Source organism: Caretta caretta, chromosome 3 (genome assembly GCF_965140235.1).
Source record: "Caretta caretta isolate rCarCar2 chromosome 3, rCarCar1.hap1, whole genome shotgun sequence".
NCBI classification, from domain to species: Eukaryota; Metazoa; Chordata; order Testudines; family Cheloniidae; genus Caretta; species Caretta caretta.
Window position 1 is genome coordinate 134,981,779 of NC_134208.1, and position 24,714 is coordinate 135,006,492.

Below are 24,714 nucleotides of genomic sequence, written 5' to 3' on the forward strand. Positions count from 1 at the left end.
CAACAAGCAGCGACATGTCCCTCAGCTCCTAGGTAGAAGTGCAGCTAGGCAACTTTGTGCACTGCCTTCACCTGCAGGCGTCACCCCTACAGCTCCCATTGGCCACGGTTCCCAGCCAATGGGAGCTGCGGAGCCGGCGCTCAGGGCAGGGACAGCACACAGAGGCTCCCTGGCCATCCCTTTGCCTAGGAGCCGACTCAGCTGAGGGACATATTGCTGCTTCCGTGAGCTGCCAGGTAGGGAGCCTGCCAGCTCCGTGCCAAACAGCCTTTTAACGTCCCGGTCAGCGGTGCTGACCAGAGCCGTCAGGTTCCCTTTTTGACCGGGCGTTCCAGTAAAAAACCAGACACCTGGCAACCCTAATTATTGAAGCATAGGCATGGAAGGCCAGGATTGAGTCATTAAGATAGCAGATGTGATAGTTGATTAAGGAAGTCCTGCCTGCCTCCCCTATATGTGAAATGAAAACAAAATGCAGGGAAGATGGAAGTGACATTCTAAATAAAGTTAGCAAGGAGGAAGCAAGTAAGGTGAAATGTAAGTGAGCTTCAAAGGGATTAGATTTTTATGCGTAAATGTCAGTAAACGTTGATTTCACTGAACACAGAAACAGGTGGGAAAAATATTTCCACTGATAATAATAAAAATTTACTAATTGCCAAAGAAAGAAAAATGCTGCTTGAGAACTTATTAGAGTTTGATTTAAAGACATTTGCGTTGTATATTATGACTTGTGATGTTGACAATTTGTGGTTTAAGAGTGAGAAAGCTTTAACTTTTTGAATCTCGGCGTCTACTGTCAGTAGAATATTATTGTTTGAGCCTCCCATTGTCTGACTCCCTGTAATTTCGCACAGCTGTGAACATTTAAATTGATAAAACAGAAAAAATGCTTACAAATAAACATTGATATTATAGGTCAAAACTATGAAAAAATAAAAAGCGAATTCTGCCAAACCTTGACGAAAGGAATCTTGCAGGACCCTCTAACACAGTAACCAGGAGATCAACACCTAAGTTGACAAGAACTGAAAATCTGTTTAGTTTATTACTGAAATTACAGAATTTCTTTATCGTTAACATTGGCTTCTGTGGATATGGAAATGTGTCTAAGTGGGGGAGGGGGGGTAAGATACGGTGAATATTACTTTTGACAACTAAGTCCAGAATTTTCACTTAACCTGCTGCATAAAATTTACTCTACATTTCCCCCAAATTAATCCTCAGCCATAACTGACAAATTAGGACAGGCAGGATTCAGGGAAGGAAATTAAATGAGAAAACTTGAGAGAGTGGGTTTGAGTTGGTTCTCATCAGAACACCAGCCTTACATTTTCAGTAAGTCACAAGGTATAGCCTAAAGACTCTTGCCTCCCAGATAATCACATCATAACCCTATTGAAACTATGATAGGTCTTTCTAAACTGCAAATTAGCTTAATCAGTTCTGATCCTGGGAAATTACCAATGTTAAAATGTTTTGAAAGTGAGATAGTCACAAAGAACTCTTTGAGCCTCCTTCCCTAATCTTGCATGCCAGCCAACCATCCTTTCTTTATTCCCATCTGTCATAAATATAAAGGGAAGGGTAAACACCTTTAAAATCCTTCCTGGCCAGAGGAAAAACGCTTTCACCTGTAAAGGGTTAAGAAGCTAGGATAACCTCGCTAGCACCTGACCAAAATGACCAATGAGGAGACAAGATATTTTCAAAGAAGGAGGGGGGAGAAACAAAGGCTCTCTCTGTCTGTGTGATGCTTTTGCTGGGAACAGAAAAGGAATGGAGTCTTAGAACTTAGTAAGTAATCTAGCTAGGTATGCGTTAGAGTCTGTTTTGTTTAAATGGCTGATGTATATTCCTGTTTGTGTCTTTTTGTAACTTAAGGTTTTGCCTAGAGAGATTCTCTATGTTTTGAATCTGATTACCCTGTAAGGTATTTACCATCCTGATTTTACAGAGGTAATTCTTTTACTTTTTTCTTCAATTAAAATTCTTCTTTTAAGAACCTGATTGCTTTTTCATTGTTCTTAAGATCCAAGGGTTTGGGTCTGTGTTCACCTATGCAAATTGGTGAGGACTTTTATCAAGCCTTCCCCAGGAAAGGGGGTGTAGGGTTTGGGGAGTATTTTGGGGGGAAAGACTTTTCCAAGCGGGCTCTTTCCCTGTTATATATCTGTTAGACGCTTGGTGGTGGCAGCAATAAAGTCCAAGGACAAAAGGTAAAATAGTCTGTACCTTGGGGAAGTTTTAACCTAAGCTGGTAAAAATAAGCTTAGGAGGTTTTCATGCAGGTCCCCACATCTGTACCCTAGAATTCAGAGTTGGGAAGGAACCTTGACACCATCCCTCCTTTAAAACAGGGCCCTGTGTACTCCACCATTCTCTGACTGCAGAATTTGCTGCAAAAGCCACCCCTTGCCTCCGACTTCTGCTCCAGAATCTAAGCTTTCATCATCATAGCTTCTCACTCCCAAACCACAGCCAGGACCTGGTGATGTCACTTACCTCAAATAGTTTCTAGAGAGCAGAGGATGTTGCCAGGGAGTACTGCACCAGGCAGTATTCAAGTGTCTGCTAAGGCTCTCCACATTCATATTTGGGGGTCGTTCTTTAGTTTCCACTTGGTTATATTGTCAACAGTCTTCGTCACCCCAGCTCTCACTTGATTTAGAGTACACCTGTGTTTTATTTCGATGTCAGTGCCCAGAGGGAGTTGTTCTAGTGGAATTAGGTTCTCCCAGGCTTTCATGTAGTGGGGAGGTGGAATTAAGTTTCTAACGCTTGTGGCTATAAAAAAATCATCCCAGTGTAACGTCATGCAGTGATGTCTGCCTAAGGCCTTATTCTACACTGAAGATCTGCTCCAATATCCTGAAACAGTGAAAACCCCTAATATGGATTAGGAGCAAACCACTAAAGCCATGATTTGCCCCAGTGGAGTTTACTGAAGTTTCAGGCGTTTGTATGCTCCATTGGTGGAAATAGTGGCTTTGCCTTGTCTGCGCCAGGGATTTGCCCTAGAAAAGCTTCATTGACAGCTGACATCAGGGCAAACCCCCAACGTCAACAAGGCCCCATTCTGCAAACAACCTGAAGCAGTCACTCAGTGGGTGGTATGACCCGCCCCATTCATCTCAAAGGGGTCTTAACTTTGAAATGATGCACATTTCATTTACAACATCCTTGACTATTTCCCCACCGATGACTTTAGCATCCAGTTAATGTGCTTACCACAAGCCCAAAGTGCTTCCCACATCTCCTGAGGGGCTAAAAGCCCTCGCAATATCCTTCCCAACTGCAAAAAACCTCCAGCTGCTTCCTAATCATACCTAGGATGTGCTCATACATTTTCAGTACAAAATTCTACAACGCACTGAACATTAACAAATTAAAAATAAAATTAATAGAATCCATAGCAAAGGGGGTACTGCAGTGAGTGCATCACTCCTTTTCTGATTTAATTCAATGAAGGCAGATATCCTTTAATCTGAAGCTGCTGTGCAATGAAGTGCCACTCTGAAGCACAGCGGAATTTCATCGATTCATACATTTTAAGGTCAGAAAGGACCACTGTGATAATCTAGTCTGATCTTCTGTATAACACAGGCCATAGAATCCCAGACAATAATTCCTGCATCAAGCCCATAACTTCTGGCTCTGCGGATATGGGGAAAGAGGTGGACATGATATATCTTGACTTTAGCAAAGCTTTTGATACGGTCTCTCACAGTATTCTTGCCAGCAAGTTAAAGTAGTATGGATTGGATGAATGGACTATAAGGTGGATAGAAAGCTGGCTAGATCATCAGGCTTAATGGGTAGTGATCAACAGTTTGCTGTCTAGTTGGCAGCTGATATCAAGCGGAGTGCCGCAGGATCGGTCCTGAGGCTGGTTTTGTTCAACATCTTCATTAATGATCTGGATAAGGGGATAGATTGAATCCTCAGCAAGTTCGCAGATGACACTAAGCTGTGGGGGAGAGGTAGATATGCTGGAGGGTAGGAATAGGGTCCAGAGTGTCCTAGACAAATTTGAGGATTGGGCCAAAAGAAATCTGATGAGGTTTAATAAGGACAAATGCAGAGTCCTGCACTTAGTACAGAAGAATCCCATGCACTGCTACAGACTGGGACCGACTGGCTAAGTGGCAGTTCTTCAGAAAAGAACCTGGGGATTACAGTGGATGAAAAGCTGGATATGAGTCAACAGTGTGCCCTTGTTGCCAAGAAGGCTAACGGCATATTGGGCTGCATCAGTAGGAGCATTGCCAGCAGATTGAGGGAAGTGATTATTCCCCTCTGTTTGGCACTGGTGAGGCCACATCTGAAGTATTGTGTCCAGTTTTGTTCCCTCCTCCCCGACAGAAAGGATGTGGACAAATTGGAGAGAGTCCAGTGGAGGGCAACGAAAATTATAAGGGGGCTGGAACACATGACTTATGAGGAGAGGCTGGGGGAACTGGGCTTATTTAGTCTGCAGACGAGAAGAGTGAGGGGGGAATTTGATAGTAGCCTTCAACTACCTAAAGAGGGGTTCCAAAGAGGATGGATCTAAGCTGTTCTCAGTGGTGGCAGGTGATAGAACAAGGAGCAATGGTCTCAAATTGCAGTGAGGGAGGTCTAGGTTGGATATTAGGAAAAAGCTATTTTACTAGGAGGGTTGTGAAGCACTAGAATGGGTTACCTAGGGAGGTGGTGGAATCTCCATCCTTAGAGGTTTTTAAGGCCCATCTTGACAAAGCCCTGATTGGGGTGATTTAGTTGGGGTTACTTTGAGCAGGAGGTTGGACAAGACTGCCTCCTGAGGTCTCTCCCAACCCTAATCTTCTATGATTCTTTGTGAGCTATGACATATCTTTTAAACAGACATTTAGTCTTGACCACATCCCGGGGTAAATTATTCTTCTAGTTAATTACCCTCTCTTAAAATGTTGCACCTTAGTTTTAGTATGACTTTATCTGGTGTGACAAAGTTCCTTTCTCTGCCTTGGTGGGTCCTGCCCTTATTGGCGGATTTGCTTGCTCAGAGGTTCACGGCAGCCCTCAGTTTGGCCACTTTCATGGCTCAAATCTGCCGTTCACTCAGTTAGCCTCATCACTGGCCAGCACAGGGAAAAGGAAGAACAATAATCCCTGCAGTCTCTGCTGATCCACCTAGTGGATCGGGGAACAGGCCAGAGACCTTCCCCTCTGGTGGAATCCACAGTCCAAGTCAACTTCTCCGGGAATCATGTAGGGAGTTGGGGGGAATGAAGGGAACCTGGGCCCGCCCTCGACTCCGGGTTCCAGTCTAGGGCCCTGTTGATTCCAGCTGTCTACAGTGGCTCCTGTAACAGCTGCGCGACAGCTACAACTTCCTGGGCTACTTCCCCATGGCCTCCTCCCAACACCTTCTTTAGTCTCACCACAGGACCTTCCTCCCGATGTCTGATAACCCTTGTACTTCTCAGTCCTCCAGCAGTACGCTTTCTCACTCTCAGCTTCTTGCGCCTCTTGCTCCCAGCTCCTCACATGCACACCACAAACTGAAGTGAGCTCCTTTTTAAACCCAGGTGCCCTGATTAGCCTGCCTGTCTTAATTGATTCTAGCAGCTTCTTGATAGGCTGTACGTGTTCTGATCAGCCTGTCTGCCTTAATTGTTTCCAGAAAGTTCCTGATTGTTCTGGAACCTTCCCTGTTACCTTACCCAGGGAAAAGGGACCTGCTTTCTAATATATCTGCCTTCTATCACTCATCTGGCCCGACCCTATCACACATCCCCCCTCTCTATTCAACACCATGGGGTTGGGCAACTTGGGACATCAGGCAGTGTATCCATAACAAACCATCTGCATTGCCATGGTGGCTTCCAGCCCGGTGTTGTATGGTGAATTGGAAAGGTTGTAGGGACAGAAACCATCTGTAGCAGCCGTGTTAGTCCGTATCCGCAAAAAGAAAAGGAGTACTTGTGGCACCTTAGAGACTAATAAATTTATTTGAGCATAAGCTTTCGTGAGCTACAGCTCACTTCATTGGATGCATGCAGTGGAAAATACAGTGGGGAGATTTATATACATAGAGAACATGAAACAATGGGTGTTACCATACACACTGTAACAAGATATACCTTCAAATCAGCGGCACTGCTATGGGTACCTGCATGGCCCCACAGTATGCCAAAATTTTTATGGCTGACTTACAACAATGCTTCCTCAGCTCTTGTCCCCTAATGCGCCGACTCTACTTGCACTACATTGATGACATCTTCATCATCTGGACCCATGGAAAAGAAGCCCTTGAGGAATTCCACCATGATTTCAACAATTTCCATCCCACCATCAACCTCAGCCAGGACCAGTCCACACAAGAGATCCGCTTCCTGGACACTACAGTGCTAATAAGCGATGGTTACATAAACACCACCTTATACTGGAAACCTACTTATCACTATGCCTACCTACATGCCTCCAGCTTTCATCCAGACCACACCACACGATCCATTGTCTACAGCCAAGCTCTACAATACAACTGCATTTGCTCCAAACCCTCAGACAGAGACAAACACCTACAAGATCTCTATCAAGCGTTCTTACAACTACAATACCCACCTGCTGAAGTGAGGAAACAGATTGAAAGAGCCAGAAGAGTATCCAGAAGTCACCTACTACAGGACAGGCCCAACAAAGAAAATAACAGAACGCCACTAGCCGTCACCTTCAGCCCCCAACTAAAACCTCCCCAACGCATCATCAAGGATCTACAACCTATTCTGAAGGATGACCCATCACTCTCACAAATCTTGGGAGACAGGCCAGTCATTGCTTACAGACATTCCCCCAACCTGAAGCAAATACTCACCAGCAACCACACAATAAAAACACTAACCCAGGAACCTATCCTTGCAACAAAGCCCATTGCCAACTGTGTCCACATATCTATTCAGGGGACACCATCATAGGGCCTAACCACATCAGCCACACTATCAGAGGCTTGTTCACCGGCACATCCACCAATGTGATATGCCATCATGTGCCAGCAATGCCCCTCTGCCATGTACATTGGCCAAACTGGAAAGTTTCTACATAAAAGAATAAATGGACACAGATCAGATGTCAAGTATTAGAACATTCAAAAACCAGTTGGAGAACACTTCAATCTCTTTGGTCATTCGATTACAGACCTAAAAGTGGCAATTCTTCAATAAAAAAAACTTCAAAAACAGACTCCAACGAGAGACTGCTGAATTGGAATTAATTTGCAAACTGGATACAATTAACTTAGGCTTGAATAAAGACTGGGAGTGGATGTGTCATTACACAAAGTAAAACTATTTCCCCATGTTTATTCCACCCCCGCCCCCCTCACTGTTCCTCACATGTTCTTGTCAACTGCTGGAAATGGCCCACCTTGATTATCACTACAAAAGGTTTTTACCTCCCAGCTCTCCTGCTGGTAATAGCTCACCTTACCTGATCACTCTTGTTACAGTGTGCATAGTAACACCCATTGTTTCATGTTCTCTGTGTATATAAATCTCCCCACTGTATTTTCCACTGCATGCATGTGATGAAGTGAACTGTAGCTCACGAAAGCTTATGCTTAAATAAATTTGTTAGTCTCGAAGGTGCCACAAGTACTCCTTTTCTTTTTGCAGAAACCATCTGGTCACCCTTGCATTCTTCTCTTTATTTCGTTGCATCCACTGGAGGGGTGCATGATCGGTCACAAGGGTAAACCGTCATCCCAGCAGGTAATAACGTAGTTGTAAAGGAGCAGACTCACCCCACGTCACCTCTTCCTGGTCATCCAGGAATTAGCTCTTTTCCAGCCTGGAGTGCCCTCTGCAAGCCGGCGATCCGCACAGCTCTGGCCTCCATGTCCCTCAGAGACCCCGGTGCCCCTTTCTCTGGGGTTCTGCCCCTGGCAGTACCCCCATACTCTGCTTCTGGGTCTCCCCTTCCTGGGAAACCCCCAACCCACTATCCCCACCTTGCCTCAGTCTGGGCTACCGCCAGTCATCATCAAGCCCCCACTCCCTGGGACAGGCTGCAGTGTAAAGGCCACTCATCGTAGGCAAGGGGGTTCAGACCTGTTGTCTTCCTCTGCCTCCCAGTACTTCTATGGGCCTTGGACCAGGCCTTACAGCCTGGGGAATTGCTAGCCTGGAGCTCTCCCACTCAGCCCGCTCCTTCCCCAGTACTGCACCACCCTCAATACCCTGTCAGGCAGGCAGCCAGGCCCTGCTATCTCCCAGCCTGGAGAGAGACTCCTTGGGCCTGTGGCTCACAGCCTTTTCATACAGGCCAGCTGGGGGCCTGACTGGGGCATGGCCAAGCTGCTTCCCCAGTCAGCCATCCCCAGCCACAGCCCTCTCCAGGGCTGCTTTTAACCCCTTCTATTTTGGGAGCAGGGTAGCCACCCTGCTACACACTCTCCCTCTTAAGCCCACACACTGGGGGGAGAATCCCTAATGCCCCAGCATTGCTCTCAGCTGGGCCCGCAGGGAATCTCTCTCCTTTCGCATGCTCTCCAGTGCAAGGAGCAGCGCGCTCCCTTCCTCCATAGTTTGGGTTCCCATGGTAGCCCTTCCAGCTCCCTTATGGGATCCCACATTTGTCTGGGGCCTCTCTGCCCCTGACAATCCCCTCTTTTGGGCCCTGGCCGTCACCACCCCCTCCTTCGGTGCAGTTTCGGACCTGGCCCGTTCCTCCGGTCTCCCCCTCCTTCTCTGGGGGGTAGGCTGCTTTCCCTGTCTCCCCTTGTGGCAGAGGATGCACAACCAGTGCCCACCCCTGACCACCTCAGGGCTAGCTTGGGTCCTGCGAGTCCCCCGAGGGCACTCCCTCATCATGTGTCCCAGTTCCCTCCAGGCCCAACAAGTCCATGGCCCCTTGTTGACCTCACAAGGGGGGCCTTTTCTGGGTGGGGCCTCCTTCCTCCATCCCAATATGGGCACTCCCTCTTGAAGCGTCCCAGTCACTCACAGGCGAAACAGTCTTTGAGTCAGGTTTCATCGACAAAACAGTGGAGGTGGACACACTACAATGTTCCTTCTACCGACAAAACTCTCCTGCTCTACTGACAAAGAGAGGCATAGAGCTTTTTGCGGCAAAGTTATATCGACAAAGTGTCAGTGTAGACACTGCGTTTGGTTATGTTGCTATAAATGGCTTCCAGGAGATGTCCCACAATGCCCATCCTGACTGCTCTGGTCAGCAGTTCGAACTCTGCTACCCTGGACCTAAGTACACAGGCATCTACCCGTCCCCCTTTAAAGTCCTGGGAATTTTTGAAATTCCACTTCCTATTTGCTTGGCGTGGAGAGCTCACATGGCATCTTCCCAGCTGACTATGGTGGCTCCATGCAGCAAACACTCTCCTGCTTGGAGCACATCTGAGTTGTTGAATCTGCTGGCACTGTGGGGAGAGGAGACTGTGCAGTCCCAGCTCTGCTCCAGCCTTAGGAACTTCAATACCTGCAGGCAGATTTCCCAAGGCTTGTTGGATAAGGGCTACGAAGGGGACATGCAGCAGTGCCAAGTGAAGACAAAGGAGCTGAGGCTGGTGTACCAAAAGCCAAGGGAGGCAAACCCTCACTCTGGTGCGGTACTGAAGACCAGCCACTTCTGTAAGGAGCTGGATGCCATCACTGGCAGCGACCCCAACTCCACTGTGCTGTCTGTAAAGTTCAGGGCACATACTCAGCATGGGGAGCAGCTGACCAGCCCTCTGTGGAGAAAGAAGTGGTTCGGGACTATTTAGAAAAGCTGGACGAGCACAAGTCCATGGGGCCGGATGCGTTGCATCCAAGAGTGCTAAAGGAGTTGGCGGATGTGATTGCAGAGCCATTGCCCATTATCTTTGAAAACTCATGGCGATCGGGGGAAGTCCCGGACGACTGGAAAAAGGCTAATGTAGTGCCCATCTTTAAAAAAGGGAAGAAGGAGGATCCTGGGAACTACAGGCCAGTCAGCCTCACCTCAGTCCCTGGAAAAATCATGGAGCAGGTCCTCAAGGAATCAATTCTGAAGCACTTAGAGGAGAGGAAAGTGATAAGGAACAGTCAGCATGGATTCACCAAGGGCAAGTCATGCCTGACTAATCTAATTGCCTTCTATGATGAGATAATTGGTTCTGTGGATGAAGGGAAAGCAGTGGACGTGTTGTTCCTTGACTTTAGCGAAACTTTTGACACTGTCTCCCACAGTATTCTTGCCAGCAAGTTAAAGAAGTATGGGCTGGATGAATGGACTATAAGGTGGATAGAAAGCTGGCTAGATTGTCAGGCTCAACGGGTAGTGATCAATGGCTCCATGTCTAGTTGGCAGCCGGTATCAAGTGGAGTGCCCTAAGGGTCGGTCCTGGGGCCGGTTTTGTTCAATATCTTCATAAATGATCTGGAGGATGGTGTGGATTGCACCCTCAGCAAATTTGCAGATGACACTAAACAGGGAGGAGAGGTAGATACGCTGGAAGGTAGGGATAGGATACAGAGGGACCTAGAGAAATTGGAGGATTGGGCCAAAAGAAATCTGATGAGGTTCAACAACGACAAGTGCAGAGTCCTGCACTTAGGACTGAAGAATCCAATGCACCGCTACAGACTAGGGACCGAATGGCTCGGCAGCAGTTCTGCAGAAAAGGACCTATGGGTGACAGTGGACGAGAAGCTGGATAGGAGTCAACAGTGTGTCCTTGTTGCCAAGAAGGCCAATGGCATTTTGGGATGTATAAGTAGGGGCATAGCGAGCAGATCGAGGGACGTGATTGTTCCCCTCTATTCGACACTGGTGAGGCCTCATCTGGAGTACTGTGTCCAGTTTTGGGCCCCACACTACAAGAAGAATGTGGAAAAATTGGAAAGAGTTCAGCAGAGGCAACAAAAATGATTAGAGGACTGGAACACATGAGTTATGAGGAGAGGCTGAGGGAACTGGGGATATTTAGTCTATGGAAGAGAAGAATGAGGGGGGATTTGATAGCTGCTTTCAACAACCTGAAAGGGGGTTCCAAAGAGGATGGCTCTAGACTGTTCTCAGTGGTAGCAGATGACAGAACAAGGAGTAATGGTCTCAAGTTGCAGTGGGGGAGATTTAGGTTGGATCTTAGGAAAAACTTTTTCACTCGGAGGGTGGTGAAACACTGGAATGCGTTACCTAGGGAGGTGGTGGAATCTCCTTCCTTAGAAGTTTTTAAGGTCAGGCTTGACAAAGCCCTGGCTGGGATGATTTAATTGGGGATTGGTCCTGCTTTGAGCAGGGGGTTGGACTAGATGACCTCCTGAGGTCCCTTCCAACCCTGATATTCTATGATTCTATGATTCCACTGCCCAGAGCCCCGTGAATACTTTGGAGGGGCTGGAGGCAGCAGACCTAACCCTGAGGAGGAAGTCAAGAATGAGGCGGTCAAGTTGGAGGACAAGGTGGAGCACATGGCGCAGCGAGTCAGGACCTCTTTTCCATTCCAGAGGGATCTAGCCAGTCCCAGCCGTCCATCTCCGGCATGCATGATGCAGGAGAGGAGAGCCCTGGTAAGTGATCTTTTTGAGTTGATGCTGCTCAGTTATATGAGGTAGAGCTGTCCTTTGCTTTATATATTCTAGAGGTGGGTAAAGGGATAGAAATGTACACGACCAGTTGTGTTTGTATGTGCTTCACATTCCCCTGTGCAGCTAAGCAGTGCAGTGGAACAGTGTGTTGATGCACACCGAAATTTCATGGGAATCCTCCAGAGAGATCTCTAGGAAACTTTCCTGGAGGTACTCGCCAATCCTGTGCCGAAGGTTCCTTAGCAGAGCTGCTATGTTCCTTCCCCTGTTGTAGGAAACTTTTCTGCACCAATCAGCAATCACTTGTGCAGGAACCAAAGCAGCACACAGGCGAGCAAACATAGGGACTGGGTCTGAAGCTGCATGCATGCAGGAGATGCACCCTTGCATCCTTGCTTACCCTCAAAAGAAAGATATCGGCTTCAATATCCCCACCTGCGGAAAATGGCGGCAGAATTTACAATATTATCCCTACTCGCCTGCATTGATCCCCTTAAAAAAACCCACTTAGACCCTTTGCCCCATCTTGAATGCCCAGCCCCCACCCCGGCCTGAACTCACCAGCGTGCTTTTAATCTGCCCAAGGCACATTCCGCAGTCATTCTGCACCTGCTCAGCCTATTGTTGGAGCATTCCTTGCTGCTGTCCAGGTTTCCTGTGTAAGACTTCATGAGCCATGGAAGTAAGGGTACTCTAGGTCTCCCAGGATCACTGTGGGCATTTCAACATCCTCCACTGGAATCTTCTGGTTTGGAAAGAAAGTTCCTGCTTGGAACTTTCTGTCCAGGCCAGTGTTCCTGAAGATGCATGCGTCATGCACCTTCCCTGACCACCCTGCATTGATGTGTCAGTGAAATGCCCATGGTATCTACAAGCACCTGCAAGAGCATGGAGAAGTACCCCTTTCTAGTGATGTACTCCATCACAGATGGTCTGGGGCCAAAACTGGAATATGCATGCCATCTATCGCCCCTCCACAGTTAAGGAATCCCATTGCGGCAAAGCCATCCCACTGTTTCACACACACTGCCAAGAGTCAGAGACCTTCGTAACAGGATGCAATTAGTGGCACTGCACGCTTGCATTAACACAGCCCCAGCAGTGGACTTCCTGACTCTAAACTGATTCACGACCAACTGGCAGCAGTCTGGTGTTGCCAACTTCCACACAGCAATCGCCATGCATTTCTCACTTAGAGGGCAGCTTTCATTTTGGTGTCCTTGCCCCGGGTGCTGGAGTGAGCTTCGCACAGAGTACCAGGAAGGTGGCTTTCTGCATCCGAAAGCTCTGCAGCCACTGCTTGTCATCCAGACCTGCATAACAATGCAATCCCACCACTCACTGCTTGTTTCCCAAGCCCAAAAGCAATGGTCCACCTGTGTAGCTGCTCCATGAATGCCAAAAGTAATCTGGTGTTTTCTTTCCACAGCACACAGCAGGTCAGGCAACTCTGATTCCTGTTCAGCTTGGATGCTCATGATATACTGCATGACCAGCCGCCATGTTTTCATAACAGTGACAACAACAGAGTTGTGCAGGATCCATTCTTTCAGACAGAGATGGCGGGCGCACAGTAAACAGGGGCCTTTGAAAAATGCCACAAAATGCAGTCAGAAGCCAATGGAATGCTGGGATAGAAAGAACTGCATCATGGGACATTGAGCTCGCACCCTGATGCACTGCGATCCACTCCACCTTCCCACAACTCCTAGCTGCAGAAAGTAGCAAGTAGAACAGTGGGATAGCTGTCCACCATGCATTGCTCTCACTGTCAGTGCTAGAGCACCAAGCTTGGACATGCTCTGCTGACAGAAGGAGCATAGTGTGAACACGCACAAGCGATGTAATTATACCAGTTTTTGACTGTCGACTTAACTTCCGTTGACAAAACTTTGTAGTCTAGACAAGGTCTTAGATTAAAGAGCCATCTACTATCAGAAATCTCTTCCCCGTGCAGGTACTTGTAGACCATGACCAAATCACCTCTTAACTTCCTGTTGGATAAATTAAATAGACTGAGCTTTTTTAGCCTTTCACTATAATATATGTTTTCCAGACCTCAAACTATTCTTGTAGCTCTCTTCTGAACCTTTTGCAATTAGGTAAAGCCTGCCACAATGTGCATGGAGCCTCGCGTAAGAAATAGTTCTTCCTCAAAGCCCACCAAGGCATCAAAGAAGGAATTTACTTTAAATGGCATAGGCCTAATAATAATTATATTTTACTCTTAGTTTTTATTTATTTAAACACAAAAGCAGTGTTGATGCCATGTGCTGACACAACCATCATCATCATACTTTGCATAAACTGTTCATTCAGGGAATAATGAATGCACAGATATTGTGGCCAGAGGACTGTCTGAGAGGAATGGAGACAGTCTTCTTGCTGGCCAGAGCTGGAAGAAGGTGTTTTTGGTGACAGCTCCTGCCTGATTGTCAAATATTAGTAATGAGTCCAGTATGGCGCCCAAGCTATCCCACTACCTTCACTACCAGAGGGCAGGCACATTTGATTGACAGCAAGATGTTGATTCTCACCAGTTCCTCAAACCATTTCCCACTTCCAGCTACCATCGCTAGTCTGCCCAAGAGCAGACAGTCTGATGCAATTCACAGTACTTCCTGCCAGGCAGGCAAAGCCACAGGAATGGACTCTTTTGCATTTTCTCTGCAGGTCCAATTCCAGCCTTACCCACAGGCTGGAGGGGGGAGAAGCCTGCAAAAAGGGCAAATAAGGAGGGAAATTAAGTTAAGTTGAACCACACATTTCAGAATGGCTATAAAGGTTCAGTTCTGGTTTGGATCTAGAGATGGGTGGAAGTTTGGGGAAAGTCTGACATTTTCCAGACCTGTTCGCCCATCCCTACTTTTTATGCATGTTGTTCTCCACAAACACTCATGTACCCTTTCTCTTTGTCAGAACCTGAAAGCACAGCCCTGGATTCCATACGTGAACCCCCACAGATAAACATCATAAAGCATCAGGTGAAATATGGCTGCATCAGCCTTCCTCTTTATTATGCTCATTCCGCTAGGGGACATAATCAGAATCTCTCCTTAAGTGTTGTTTTTTTTTTCAGAGCTGGTTAACTTTTTCCTTTTTGTGGGTAGGGGATTTACAGGGCCAGATTGAGCTCTCATGGTCATCAGTGTAAATCTGGAACAACTCCTGTGGTTTCCAGGGAGTCGATCCAGATTTACACTGGCGTAACAGAGTTGGGAATCTAGTTCAGTGTGGTTTCAGAGTAGCAGCTGTGTTAGTCTGTATTCGCAAAAAGAAAAGGAGTACTTGTGGCACCTTAGAGACTAACCAATTTATTTGAGCATAAGCTTTCGTGAGCTACAGCTTATGCTCAAATAAATTGGTTAGTCTCTAAGGTGCCATAAGTACTTCTTTTCTTTTAGTTCAGTGTGGTTGATTTTGCTAGGAAACGAAGAGATGATTGAGAACAAAAAATCTACGAAGGTTGGAAACGTCTGACAGAAAATGGATCCAGGCTGAAGTCTCAAAAGTTTTAGTTTTTGCATTTATTCATTAAAAGGACTTTGCCAAATCCCATGTATCATAATGTTGGGTCACATTCGGAAGGCCTCACTCAGTCCTTACTGTTCGGTGAGATGTTTGCCTGAGTAAGTACTAAGCTGGGACTGCAGGAGTTGGGCCAACACTGCCCTCGCCCCCCACCCATTCTACCCTTCCCAACGTTTATATATCTTAAACACCAGTCCTGCAAAGACTGTTTGCTTGCTTAACTTCATGCACTGTGAACAGTCCCATTTAAGTCAATGGGATCATTCACAATATGGAATGTTAAGTGCATGTGTAAGTCTTTGAAGGATGGAGCATTAAATCTATAGTCTTTAGGTCTGTCTTCACTACATAGTTAGCCTAGGTGATGGGCATCTAGATCTGAGCCCCCAAGTTAGCCTAGCCCAGGTGTGTGTCTCCCTACTGTGAAGCCCTACCAGATTTATTATGTTCTTTCTGCTGTCTGTTTTTTCTGCTTTCACCCATGTTTGTCTGGGGGCACATCCCTATGTCACTGGGACCTACATGTACCACAACCACCAACTCCTCCCCAACCCTGCACATAAGCCTGTCTTGATGCTTGTGAGATCCACAACCTTCACTCTCAGCAAGCAATTCACCATGTGGATGTCCTGGTCATCACAAATCCAACTATCTATATTTCTAATAATTGAATTCCCCATTATTATTACCTGGTTCTCCCTAGTCACTAGGTTCCCTCCCAAGGAGGGGTATTCTCAGTGTGAGAGAATATCATGACATTATCTGGAAGGAGGGCCCCAACAATGGGATTGTTTCCCTCTGCTCCAGCTTCAAGTTCTCCTGCCCCAAGACTTTCATCCTCCTTAGCAGGAAAGAGACTGTCAGACTGGGGGTGGGACCCTCTACTGTGTCCCTGAAAGTCTCTTCCATGTACATCTCTGTCTCCCTTAGCCCCTCCAGTTCAGCCACTCTGGCCTCAAGAGCCCGTACTGTGTTTCTGAGGGCCATGACGTGCTTGCACTGTATGCACACATCTGCCATGTGGACACAAAGCTGGTAATTATACATGCTGCATTCAGTGCAACAAACTGGATAGTCCCCGCTCTGCTGCTGGACTTCTGCCTGCATTATTTTGACTCTTGCAGAGTTTTTTGTTTGGTTTCTTTGGGGAGAAAAGGGGTGGTCATTGGCCTAAGTAAATTTTAGAGTTTGTTTGTAAGGTGGGTCTGCCTCTCAGACTCCCTCGCAAAACTCAGGTCTGCTGCTCCTGTTCGCTCCTCTGGTTGCGTAGGAGCTGGCTATTTAAACCTCTGTTCTCCCTGAGTTAGCCCTGCCCTCTTATCAAAGAATCCTACAGGAATTAGGGATCAAAGGATAGCAGACCAGAGCCTCTCAGTTTAGCCCAGCAGGCCGCTTGGCTCAGCAGATAGCTCCAAAACAGACCACACTATAATCTTCAAGCAGGCAAGGAAACAAACAAGACCACTTCACCCCAAGGATCATGTAGTCCCTCCTCCTTCCCCTGGAGAACTCCTGCACCAATCTCCCATTTGCTGCTCCTGTTCACTAAGTCAAATTAGTTTTAGCAAGACATCAAAAACTGGGCAGGCACCAGAAGACTGGAGAACAGCTAGTGCAATACTAATCTTCAAAAAGGAGAGCAGCAGCAATCCTGGCAATCTTTGCCTTGCAAGTTTAATGTAATGGGACACATACTAAATGAAGAAAACAATTAAGTATCTAAAAAGGTGCCATGATGAGCAAAAAATAGAAGGGGCTTATAAACAAAGATGATTTTGCCAGATAAATTTGATTATATATTCCTAGAATTATCAATAATTAGGAAGAACAGGAAGTGGTAGCTGAATGTACTCAGATAGTAGTAAAGCACTAGATGCATACATTAATCCAAATGAATTTATGTAGAGACATCATCAAATGAGTTGAACAGTAAACAGCCAAGTGTCAAATTGCAGGGAGATAGCCCAAGAATTGGTGCTAGCTCATGCTTTATTTCCCACAGTTCATTAACGATCTAGAAAAGGAAACAAGCAACATGATTATTAAATTCTCAAATGATACTATATAGGGAGGAGATACAAAAATCAGCAAGGACAGAAACTTAGAGAGAAAAATGACAAAAATGAGACAACTTGAAAAATGCAGACTAATATGCCTGAGGGGAAATAATCCCAGATAAAGATATTCAATGGCAGGATGAAACCAGGAATGCAGCTGTGCTGAGCATACAGGAAATTAGATATGAGTTTGCAATTTGTCACAGCAAAAGGCCCACAATTTTGGGCTGTGCATCATACCCCAAAGCAGGGAGATAAGAGATGTTCTCTATGGATCGTGGGTGATTAGACCTGGAATATTGTATTCAGTTCTGAACCCCTCATTATCAGAATGACTGACAAACTGGAGGGAGTTCAGAGAATGATTGCAGGCTGAAAATATTGACTTACAAGGAAAGAAAAAAGGAGCTGAATATGTACAGATTTTTTCTAAGCGATAACTAAGGCTTGAACACCTAAAAAGTTTTAATTGTATAATTATGTCAGTAAGGGGTGCGATTTTTTTTAACGGACATAGTTATGCTGGAAAAAGGCTTAGCATAGATGCAGTTAAGGGACTTTATACCACTATAGCTTTTTTCCTTTCACCAAACCAGAGTAAGCTATACAAGAATAAGCCCTTTTATACAGCTGTAGCTGTGTCTGTACAAGGGGAGAGGGTAGGGTTGCCAATTTTAGTTGGACATATTTCTGGAGGTTTCATCAAATGACATAATCTTTAATTCCTGGAGACTCCTGGACAATCCTGGAGGGTTGGCAACTCTAGGAGAGGGTTGCCATCTTAATTATGCTGGCGTAGTTCAAGTGGCCCAACTTTTAAGTGCAGACAGAAGGCCTAAATGGGAATGTAACAGTCTAAACAGGGGTATAATTAAGAATAACAGGGTGAAATCAGGAAAATGTAGGCTAATAATGTCAAAACAGACTTCCTGACAGTGAACTATGGAACAATCTCCAAGGAAGCAGTAGAAGTCTCAGAGTGACTTTGGGAGATTTAAAACTAGAAGAGACAAAACATTAGGAAGTGTACCATAGAGAACAATCCTGCACTGATGCAGGGAAAGGATCAAGATGGCCTGGTAGGCCTTTGCCATCTCTCACGTCTATGGTACACTAAACAGACCCACACAATAAGACAAAACATTCTACCCACACCCAAATGACTTAAAATTTAGCTGAAGTCCTTGGCCTATAAGTGAATAAATGCACTAGTTACTTGTTTACCGTCACAATCTAGTGCTCCTTAAAACGGTTACAATCTGATGATGGAGCGTTCTAGTAAATTCTATTCTCTACGACTCAGTTGCAGAGAATTCAGAAACAGACTGGACAAATTGTGTGTGTCCTCTCCAAAAAGCAATACTGTGTGTCCCTGAGTTCCCCCTGCTGGTTTTGCAGCAGCAGTTAACTAGCAAGCTTGGTTTCCAGAATTGTGCTGACATTAATCAATGCTGCAGATATTTAAACAAGCCAACAAAATGAGCCATATCATTTTAGCTGTATTCAAAACACAGAGGGAGAGGAAATCAATGTTTGTCAGATGGAAGACCACAAATCAGTAGGAAAAGAAGTGCCATTTTCAGGTGTTTAAAAGGGTATTATTAACAAAAAGAAAGAACAGCTCTAAAACTGTGCTTGATTGAGTCCTTTAAAGATGAGATAAAGGTGTTTTCTTCCTCAGTTGTGGTTTCGAGCCTTTTCACTCAGTCTTTGTCCAGCTGGGTTTGGCGATTGAGGTCTGAGAGCGTGATTGTGTGTTTGTTCCAGCTGATATTAGAGTATGTTTGCTTCGAACAATATGGCTTTGTTCTTTTGTTGAATGCGGCAGTGCTGGAGCTGTTGCTTAGAAAAAGGAACAAATATATTAGGGAGTTACAAAAAATGAAATTTTGATTTGCTTGAGAGAACAGAGCAGTGTGCTTGAGGGAGTAGAATAGAATGATGTGTGAAGTCTGCTCACGGGGCTTACAGGAGGCCACCAAGCCAGTAGTTTAAGGACAGACATTCAAAGAGTGACACCCTCATGTTCCCCCCCACCACCACATTCACACTCACATAACAGCTTCTTCTCAGATACGCCTGTAGAATCTTTTTCAGCATTCCCTGCAATGCTTCATAGGGGGTGGTGCTAGTTCCCACAGCTCATCTAAGGAGGTTCAGTGGTTGCTGGCTGAGTATTTTGGGGGGCACTCCTGGTATCTAAGGACCAACAGTTGCAAAGTGACTCTGCTCTGCATAAAGTGACTTTATGAGCAGACGACTTGAAATGAGGAACAAGAGCCGACTTGTAACCCCTCGAGCCTACTGCTGACAATCCATGGGAAGGGAAAATTCTGCACAAAATGTATACAGGATGATATCTATGGTGGAGCCGATTCAAGTGTAAACTTGCTGGTTGCTGAATGGAAAAGGTTGGACCTTCACAGTTGAACTCTGCAGTGTTCAATCTCTCGATGAAATGGAAGGAGCCAGGAAAGATTAAATCGTCAGTACACGTGAGGGCAAATAAAATAGTTGGGTAGGGAGGATGAAGTTATTGAGCCTGATTCTGCTCTCATTGACACCATGGCCTTTAATGAGTTGGCTCTTGATTTACATCAGTGCAATAACAGAAGCAGGCACATAGAATAGGTTACCTCCCCCAACATACAAGATCCTCACAAACAGGTTCTTCTTATTTACATGAGACTGAGAATAGTGGGAACTGCACTATGAACAAAGCTAAAAAGAAACAGAGCAGAATGTTTCCTTAAACTCTCTCTCAGCTCCCATGGGGATTAAGTGATATGAAACTGCAGGAGCCCAAGTGGAGAAGATTACTTTGCTATTGTACAAGCCCTTATTGGAGAATGGGAAGGGCTCAGAGTTGTGTTTTATATGCTGGGATCAATTATATTGGAAAACAGAATGAAGGGCATAGAATGAAGTATTTGGGGAGGGAAATTATATTAAACATACACAAATGAGTTGAGTAATATCTGAGCAAATGGGCTTCTTCAGACAGGTAGAGGGAAGAGTTTTGCAAAGTGACTGATGCATGTTTGGGGAGGTTTGGTCCAACATTCATCTGAACAAATCCAAATTAGTTTCAGGCCAGAATTTGTCTGGCAATAGCTATGACTATGAACTCAGAACTAGCAGCAGGAACAAAGGGTGTTTTTAAACTCCCTAACTGTCTTTCTGAATTTTGTGCGTACTACCATGGTAAATGATGTATGAAGTGAAAAACTGTTTCCCCAACCAATGCATACAGAGGATGCAGAATGTGCTTAGATACTTCCATGTACTCACATTTATTTGCATTATATGTTTAGTTCAGAGGAAATTAGAAATATGCAGAAAATAAAAAATAAAATTTAAAAAACCAGAAAAAGAGAAAAGGGCAGAGACTGAATACTAAGGGTAGCTGATACAAAGCCTTATTCCACTAGATTGCCAGTTTGAGTCCAGTCCAGGTTACTAGTGAGTGGGGGGGCATAAGAAGAGGACTGATTGCAAGTAAATGAGCAAATCCATTTAACTTAAAGGTCAGAGAGAAGTAACAGAAGTGATTACCACCTGACAGCTATTTAGTGGCCTGTGTGAAATAAGTTGGTGGCCCCAGTCCAGTTCCTAGTGGGAAGGAACCACAAAACCCACCACCACAGCTAGCACTCCTATGGGCAGCTCAGTGAAGGCTCCAAGGCTTGAGCGGATCTGGAGGCAGAGATTCATTTGCCTCTCCAGTAGCTCCTCCAGGTCAGAGTTGACCCACCTGAGGCACGTCAGCTGCTGCCTCTGCTGTATCTGTTCTGGGTCTAGAGGACTTCAGCTTCCAACACGATGGAAAAGACCCATGGAGCTCAGCAGAACACAATAACCTTTCCTCCAGGGATTTTTTTAACCATTCTATTGAAGGTAATTAGAAATCCTGTTGAAAAGATCTCATTTTCTATTAAATTCTGTAGGCTTTTACAGTAATTTTTGTAGAGCCCTACCGGTTTCATTCTTATGAAATTCTCTAGGACACTTTCATAGGAGCAGGGTTGTGAGTCCATGAGAGAAGGATCTCATATGCATACTAAACACTTTCCCACAGGAGTTGTTTCAAACCAAGAAAGGGAATTCTTTGTAAGTCACCAAACTTTCCCTCCCCTCTTTTTTTTGTTAGGCTAGTGTTTATTGGGTTTATTTTGGAGCTTTTCTACTCAATGCTGCAGATTATATGTTGTCTGTCTCTCATTCAGACATGAAAGTGGCTGGCTGCAGAGCCAAAACACAGACAGATATGGACACATGGCAGTTTTGAGAGTGGAAACAGAGCAGTGCTGTGGGACACTCAGTATTCTGTTTTTCCACACACAAAGAGCAACCATATAGACAGAAGAAACCTGTTAGACTGAGAACAACAAAATAATGAGGAAAATAATTTCCCCACAAGAGCTCACAGTGTGTCTCCTGTGTAACAATCTGCACTGAACTGAGCAAAAGGACTGCAAAGTGCTTCAGCATGTATAAGTGCAGGACAAAGACAATAAAGGCATACGTTTCAGAGCTGAAAATTCCACTCTTGGTGGTTTTGGTTTGCAGAGGGTTCAATGGGATCCCATTCATGGAGGGCTTGTATCCTTAGCTGGGAAGCAGGAATCTGAGGAGATTCAGAATGTAGACTCGTATCCAGAGAGACGGCGGGTGGGGGTGTGAGAGAAACCTCCATTTTCTCTCTCTCAGAGATATTTTATTCATTTATGTTTTCTTTGTTGTTTTCTTTAATCTAAAATAAGTCACCTGTTCCTTAAGCTTATAACAGAACAGCCCAATGGATCATGTCACTTTATACTAGCTCATGATGTTTTTTTGTGCCTGTTACACTGCACTTTTACTGCCCTATCAAAGCAACCGCAACTGCTGATAATTACTTCTGCTGTTCTAAAATTTTCAGGAGCTGTAATCTAGTTTGATTTGCAGAAGATTGTGGGCCAGACTTGAGCTGCACACATTCATCCAAGGACAGGTTTTGGCCCTGTGCCTAGAGTCTGGAAATCTTGGTATTGTCTCTGACTGATAACATGTTTGCACGCCACGAAAATACGTTTTAGGATAACATTGAAGACATTGATTCATAAGAGATTAAATGTGTCAAAAACATTTAGTGGAAGGATCCTCTATTTTTCTGACCAGGACTTTGGAACAAGTGGAGACTTCCCCCAAAACAATCACTTCTAAGGTTTACCCAAGCGCCTGGTGCATGTTGGGACAGGACATTGGAAGCATTAGCCAGTTCTGCATAACTGTCCTGACAGCGTGGATGTGTTTCACAAAGCTGATAGTCTGTGATTATAATATTGAATTTTAGTTTGTTCATTCCAAGCTCCCAGCGTTCTGGGACACATATTGACTGTATGTTAACCCTCATAGCCAATTTTGCTCTTTTATAGGCATTCCTCCAGCTAACAAATTGCTACATGTTACTGGTAGTTATCTATCCATTGTATTTGTTATTGTAACTTAAACAAAAAGAGAATTTCAAAGGATTCTCCTTGTGTAGTTCTGTTCTCCAGATCCTGTACACGGAAAATGCAAGATCCAAGCATAAGCATTCAAAATAGGGCATTTGTTGTCAGGCTTTCCATACGTATGGTTAACTATCTAAAAGTACTATGTTTTCAAGAGATAAACAACTTCTAGGAAGAAATGGTAATTATATTTTAACAAAATCAGAGTGGAAGACAATTGCTGTGTTACTTTCAAAATGTCATCACCTGAAATCACTTTGAAAAATGCAAGTTACTATATCCTAGAACCAGAAAACTACCGATTAGGTAAATGAGTGAGTGACTGGATGGCTTAGGGATCATTAACAAGTCTTTCTGCTGTTGGTTTGATTCTGTACAAGGTCAGTAGTGATCAAAAGCTCTTACCATCTTATTAGAGAGACAAGTGGGACCAACATGGCTTCAGCAACACTGAAAATTTACCATCTTATGTTTGATGACAAAGTAAACTGCTGATCCCAATCTATGTCCTAACAGACAGGAATCCACATCACAAAAACATCTACACAGCTGTTTTTAGTGCTGTAGCATGAGCCCAACTCTGTAGACTCCCTGCTGTGGGTTTAAAGGCAGTTTAGATGTACACTTAGGTACTCACAAACCTAAATCTCATTAAAACTCAGTGGGAATCAGGAACCTCTCTTTCCATGAGACTTAGGCATAGTGTAGACATAGCTTATGTCAGCAAAACATATGTTGCACAGGGGTATGAATATTCCACCGCCCGAGCGACATAAGTTACACTGACATGTACTTCTCCCACCAACATAGCTTATGCCACTCGTGGAGGTGGGGGTTTTACGCCTACAGGAGAGCTCTCTCCCAACGGCATAAGAGAATGCCTTCACCAAACATGCTGCAGCAGCACTGTACATATAGACATGGCCTTAGGTTCCTAAGTGCATGTCACTTTTAAAAACATGGGGCTTAGGTCATATCTGTACAGAGATTTAATGCAATAGGTCAAAGTACACTATGGAACTTTTAGCGTGTGGTAGCAAGATTTACATGGCAACTTAGTGTGTGGCACTCTGCAGCGCTGTAGATTTACACCCCAGCTTGATGCACACTAACTCTCCAGTACAGACAAACCCAGAGGCTCTTAAGTCACGTAGGAGCTTTTTAAAAATGTACCCAAAACCTGTTTTGCAAAAATTAATTCTGTACGAAGTGAGTTTATGTTTTCTCTTGTAAGTTGGTGACTATTTTAGCAGCTACATTGAATACTTCTCTACACTTTTTCCACACAACGAACTTCAAACTCCCTCCTCTGAGAATGTTTTTATGTAAACAGGAAGAGAAAACAATTTTCACAGATTCCATAAGTACTGAAACCTATGATATACATTTCAAAAAATACGGGGCCTCTTTGAATGGACAAAGCTCGTTTGAAAAAGCTGGAAAATAAAATATTAGCGCATAATTCAGTCTCTGCCCTTCCAAACATTTCTACATTATTCTTAGTCCAATATTTCCCTTGCCAGTTTCATGTGAGATGATTTGGACACGTTTCAGTTCAGACTGAGAGAACACCACATTTGGCTACACCTTTCAAGTTGGTTCTGAATTTTGGCTCAGAACTGAACCTTGAAAGAAGCCTGAATTCTCTGTAGGTACTGTCTATGAGGGGGCTCTAGAGTGGCATTTATCCACATGTAACCTTTGAATGCATTCACCACTCAATGGAAATGCCCGAGTCAGAATGCCACCTGTCAGGAAGTGCACTGCCCTGTGCCAGCAGCATTAGGAGGCAGCATATTCATGGAAAGTGTTGGTTGGTATTTATATATTAATTATCATCATCATCAACATATGTTAATTAATGAGTTGCCCTGTGCCCAACGGCCTCTTGGCTTCTAAAAAAATATAACTAAAACCACATTTATTTACAAAACAAAAACAAAAAATAAGAGACAGCATGGCCCAATAGACCAAAGAATACCGCGAGCCCTGACAGCAATGAGAAAGTGGGAGATTAGGAAATAGGAGCAAAGAGAAGGAGAGGACAGCCTAAAAGCTTTTAAAAAGATGGAAGAGGAAAGTGATGGGTGCTTCAGAACACAG

The 24,714-nt window shown here is 44.8% G+C and overlaps 2 long non-coding RNA genes across 2 annotated transcripts in view; one reads left to right on the plus strand and one right to left on the minus strand.

Moving 5' to 3' along the window:
• LOC125633886 (uncharacterized) overlaps nucleotides 1–24,714 on the minus strand; it is a 253,517-nt gene that overhangs the window by 79,437 nt on the left and 149,366 nt on the right. The window lies entirely within an intron of this gene.
• LOC125633887 (uncharacterized) lies at nucleotides 1,229–13,448 on the plus strand. The gene is made up of 3 exons (XR_007355723.2): nucleotides 1,229–1,797; nucleotides 11,314–11,510; nucleotides 12,958–13,448. It is a non-coding gene; the product is annotated as an uncharacterized LOC125633887 (long non-coding RNA).